This window comes from Pteropus alecto, unplaced genomic scaffold (assembly GCF_000325575.1).
Source record: "Pteropus alecto unplaced genomic scaffold, ASM32557v1 scaffold24, whole genome shotgun sequence".
In the NCBI taxonomy this organism is placed as follows: domain Eukaryota; kingdom Metazoa; phylum Chordata; class Mammalia; order Chiroptera; family Pteropodidae; genus Pteropus; species Pteropus alecto.
In genome coordinates this window covers 13,088,088-13,093,732 of record NW_006439192.1, presented here as the reverse complement: position 1 = coordinate 13,093,732, position 5,645 = coordinate 13,088,088, and positions in this window count along the sequence as shown.

Here is a 5,645-nt window from a genome sequence, read left to right as displayed (position 1 = left end):
CACAATGCAACAGACTAAGCGCAGGCAAACTAAAACAAAGTTTAGACTTCTGGTTCTGGAAAATAAGCCTTAGACTGTTTTGCTATGAAAATAACACAAGATGCTGTTGCTATGAATGGGAGTCCCGCATGAAGCAATTTGCTGAAAAATATCTCAGAAGACTTTGGGCCCCTAAGACAAAGTTGGGGTGATTGCCAACATTTATTTTTAATCCATGATTTTAATATTTTAGTGACACCATGTTGAAGGGCATTTGATAATTTTTCACTTGTTTTTGAATGCTTAAGATAATAAGCAATAATAAGTAAAAACTCAACTTTCCTAATATCTTGTTCAGTGCATGGCCAAACTTACCTTGGCTCTGCTTTTTGAGAGCAGCTGTAAAATTAAACCTTAGAGGATTTCTTCTATGTTAATTGTATTTCCAAATGTAACCATCTTGGAAGAGAGAGAGAAAAGAAAAATAAAGGGAAGCTTTGTATATATATTTTATGAAATATGAAAAAAAGGTTACATCATGTTTTTCTGGATGGCAAACTGATAAATTGGTTGATTTTATGATTTAGAGTTTTTTTCAAAGAGCATAACAGGTTAAATTAATAAGAAGTTTTTTGTCATATCACTGTTTTACACTACCTTGTACGTACGCCACCCTGACCCCACCGCTATGTTATGGTGTTAGTGTTTTTAGGGATGAAAGAGAAATAAGAAACCAACTGATCCAATATCTTTTCTGGAGAAGATAATATAGAATTTCCTTTTTCTCAAAAGGAATGTGCAGTCAAAGTAAATAAGTAAATAAGCAAGTCAATCGATACTTGCCACTTACATAAGTTGCTTTGGTAAGCGAATGTTAAAAAATTTAACTTTATATTTGATAAGTTAATACTTAAGGAAATAATTATAGTTAGCTTTTCAAAACTTTCCATTGAATAATGCCTTATTTTTAAATTGAAACATAGAGAGTGATCATGAAGCAAGATCCTTAGGAATTAATTTGTAAGTATTCTTTAACTCTTTAATTGCCAGAATATTTTAGTATAGTTGCTCTTTGTATGCAAAGAAGCTTTTCTCTCTAGTTCATGAAAACATGGTTAAATTTTGAGAAATTTTTGTTCGGTTATGTGCCATTTCCCCAGTTACAAGCTTTTTACTCATTGAGGGAGGGAACCAGAAAGATGTTATAATTAGTTCAAAGGAAAATTCAAAACCTCACAAATGTATATAGTGGGTAAGAGAATATTGAAATGAATTTCAGATGGAGGCAAACACTATGTTTTGGGCACGAAGGAGTAAATTAAATCTTTGCCCATCAGGTCAGAATCTACATATCTATCAGTTACGTATAATTTTAAAAGCAGCGCAAAATTGCTCAAAGACAATTAACTGGGCTAGCATCAGACAGCCAGAAGGATGGAAGTTAGTCAATGCAGAGATTTCCATTGTCTTTTCAATAGATTGTGTTGGTGATATTTGCATAGCTCGCTTTGGACACATAGTACACTTGTTGAGGTGACAAATGCATAGACTTTAAATTTAATTGAGTTGATTGATTTCTAACAAATATCACATGTAGGTTCACCAGGGAAAAGAAAGATAATCTCAGGGGATAAGAGGACTGAAGTAGTATTTAAAGCTTAGTTTAAAATAGCATATTGGCATAGTTGTAAACTAGAATTATCTAATAGCTATCAGACATTAAAAGAGGATTTTAGTTTATTTATTCACCACTGCTATTCCAAAATCTTTATTGTCAAATTTACAATGGTTTCTAGCTGAGATTTCTTTGGTGGGGAACAGGTAGAGTATATTATAATTACATATGATGGAAAAAGTGTTAATCTCTTAATATTAAAAAATCTTAGTGATTCTTTGCTTGATTAAAGTATTGAGTTTAAAACTAAAGTTTCTGACATTTCTGAAAGAATGTATAGATTGTCTATTATAATAGGACAATCCTAACTTTTCTAGTGATTAAGTGATACTTTTGAATTGCCACTAGATGACACTGTTGCATCCTTAGTAGACAATGGCAGTTGATGTCTGTTGGTAGTTCTGAAAGAAATACAAGTTCCGTCAGGACAGGCTTGATTCTTAGCCCCTACATTTGATTGTCTGCTTGCTCATAAAACTCCACTCAAACCAACAATCTGTCTAACCCTGAAATGACCTACAGAATCTGATAGCTGTGATACCTAGTTATTAGGAGCCAAGTCAGTGAAACCCAAGCATTAGTCTCCCTCTCTTCCAGGGGTCAATTTGCTCGTTTTGCGTATAATCTTAAAGCAGTAAGTCATGCCTTTGTCTCTGCTAAGTTGCCCAGCTGGCAGTTTTCCTTCCATCTCTTGCTGCTGCACTGTGGTCACCGCCTCGTTCCCCTAATGCGATGTGCTCCTTCTCTGAAGGCAGCAGCAGCAGAGGGACAGTAGAGAACCAACAGTTCCTTTGACCTTTCCACCCTTTCATACTCCATAGCAGCATCACCCAGTGCTGAAGGGTGGATGGACCGGTGTGACAAAGGAGCTATAATGTAGGAGAAAGCAACTTCAGACTACATGCTAAATATGCCTTTTCTCACCATCCGGAGAAAAATCATCCAAGAAATTTAGTTACAACTTTTACAGGATTAGAGTTTTGCTTGTCAGGTATACAGAAGTTCCTAACCCTGATACTCCTTCCTCAGCACTGGCTACTTCATAAAATTGCCTCCTCCTTCTAAATTTTGCCATTATGCTCGCCATGCACAATCAGGGAATCCATCTCTTACCCACAGAGGTTACTTTCACCCTAGCACCCACCCTCCCAGCCATTCTGGGGCAGGTGGGGCATGGGAAGAAGGGAGAGGAGGGGGTGGAGCAGGAGCTGCAGTGAAGACTCACCTCTGGCTTTGCAGGTCCGTCATAATGATATCAGCAGAAGCAAGCACTCCAAGTCTCTTCCCTTTGAGGTCTTCCTATTTTAATTTGCAGGCACGCTTCTTTCTTCAGATTGTCAAATAGGCCCCTGAGAAATTAAACACAGATTTACAACATGCCAATTTGGGGGCAGGTACGTACACCCCTCATGAGACAAATAGCAATTAGCAGATTCAGCAAAATGTAAATAGAGGTTGCAAACTGGTCAGGACCAACATATGGGGTGTGTTCGGCTTAAGGATTACACAATTTGTTTAAAAGTGAGGCAACATTAAGGTTTTTGAGAAAACATGGAGGAGTGAGAGATGTCCCAGATCTCTCCCCTTGAAACAACAATAAGCTGAATATCTGAAGCTCAACAGAAAATACTCAACTGACGCACAAGCACATCTGATCATGGGATCTGCGAATAGGAGCTACTACAGGTCAGAACTGCAGGAGTCAGATAGTTGGGTGGTAGACTAGGAGAAACAAAGAAGCTGCCTCTTGCAGCCGGAACTCCCAACAGGAGGAAGGGGAGAGGAGCATGTATGGTGGGTACCCTGAACAGCAATGACTGAGAGAGCTGTGAGCTTCGCGCAGTGGCAATGCCCAGGGATCAGGACAGAAAGCAGAGAAGTAGGGATGGCAGAGAAGCAACAGTTGTTTATTATCAGCCACGGTTGTAAAATGCAAGGCTGAGCCACAGCTCCCATCCCCCAACCCAAAGAGCCCCTCTCCCCATATCCTCCAAGACTAAACACCACAGAGCTCCAGGGAAATTTGAGCAAATGCTACCAAAACTGTCACTAACAATGACAGGGACTGAGACTGAGGGTAGCGAGCATGATTGAATATTTATAAGAAAAAAGAGGTAATTTTGAGACATATAAGCAGGGATCCAAAAGGCTTAAACATCACCTACTGGAAACCAAAAGAAAAATGACTTCTTTGCAGTAAGCTAAAGAGATCTTTGTATAATAAATCGTTTTCCTGGAAAAAAGACAGAATACACTTTCATTAATACCTAGGTGGAGAAATAGTCCATTAAACACCATGAACAACCAAGGTGACAAGGCATCTCAGGAAGAAAGAGAAAAATCTCCAGAAAAAAAGATTAAAGACATGGAAATATGCAACTTAAATCACAGAGAATTCAGGATGGTACTTCTGAAAAAACTCAGTGAGATCCAAAATAATTCATATCAACAATTTCAGGAATTAAAAAAAAAAACAGCTGGATCATCAGAATGTGTTTTTTAGCAAGGAGATTGAAACCCTCAAAAAGAATCAAATAGATCTTCTGAAGATAAAGAACACACTGAAAGAGATGAAAAATGAAATAGCAAGCTTGGAAAATAGAGTTAACCAAATAGAGGAAAGGCTCAGTGATGTCAAAGACAGAAATCTAGAAATAAATCGGAAGGAAGAAGAGAGAAACCCAAGAATGAAAAATAATGAAAGAACAATACAAGAACTAGCTGATACTATCAGGAAAAAAAAAAAAAAACAAACATAAGAATAATGGATATTCTCAAAGGGAAGGAAAAGGAGCAGGGATTAGAAAGCATTTTCAGACAAATAGTGGACAAGAATTTTCCAAATCTAAGGAATGAACTTGAGCTTAGAATTCAAGAACTCAACAAAACACCCAATCATCTCAACCCAAAAGGCTTTCATGAAGACACCTTGTATTAAAATTATCAAAAATCAATGACAACGAAAGAATTCTATGGGCAGCCAGAGAAAAGAAGACTGTAACCTATAAAGAAAAACCATTTAGATTATCATCAGACTTCTCAGCACAAACCCTCCAAGCAAGAAAGGAGTGGAATAAAATATTCCAACTATTAAATGAAAGGAACTACCAACCAAAAATAATATATCCAGCAAAGCTCTCCTTTAGATATGAAGGAGAAATAAAGGCCTTTCCAGACATATAAAAATTGAAGAAATTCACTACAAGGCCTGCATTACAAGAAAATACTGAAAGGGATCATCTCACCTAAAACAAAATGACAAAAAAAATACATAACTAGGAGTAAAGTGACAAGCAGGCAGATAGAAGCAGAGGAGTTCAACCCTTACTAAGAACAGGACATTATAAGCTTAAATAATAAGAAGAGATTTGCCATTGCAAGATAGTAATGAACATTCAGCATACATAGGGAAAAACTGAGACAACAATGACAGAAAAGGAGAAGATTCAAAGATCCAAATTAGCAAAGGGGAAAGGAGATAAGGCACACGCAGAAGAAAAAGGACGACTGTAAATATATAACGGTCCTCTACATATTCGTAATAGTAACCACAGGCCAAAGATTCAGAACTGAAGTATATAACATAAAACAAGAATGACCAAAAACCCACCAAAATAAAGAAAACAGAAACACAAGGACAAACAATGGAAACACAGAGCTATCAGAAAGCAAAAGATAAAACGGCTATAAGAAAACTTCATATTTCAATAATCACCCTAAATGTAAATGGACTGAACTCATCAATAAAAAGGCACAGAGTTGCAGAATGGATCAAAAAACAAAACCCAACCATATGCTGCCTCTAAGAGACAAACCTCAGTTCCAGAGACAAATATAAACTCATAGTGAAAAGGTGGAAAAAGATATTTCAAGCAAATGGCATTCAGAGAAAAGCGGGAGTAGTGGTACTAATATCAGATGAAACAGACTTCAAAATAAAAAAGGTAAAGAAAGATACTGAGGGACACTTCAAAATGATAAAGGGAATCAT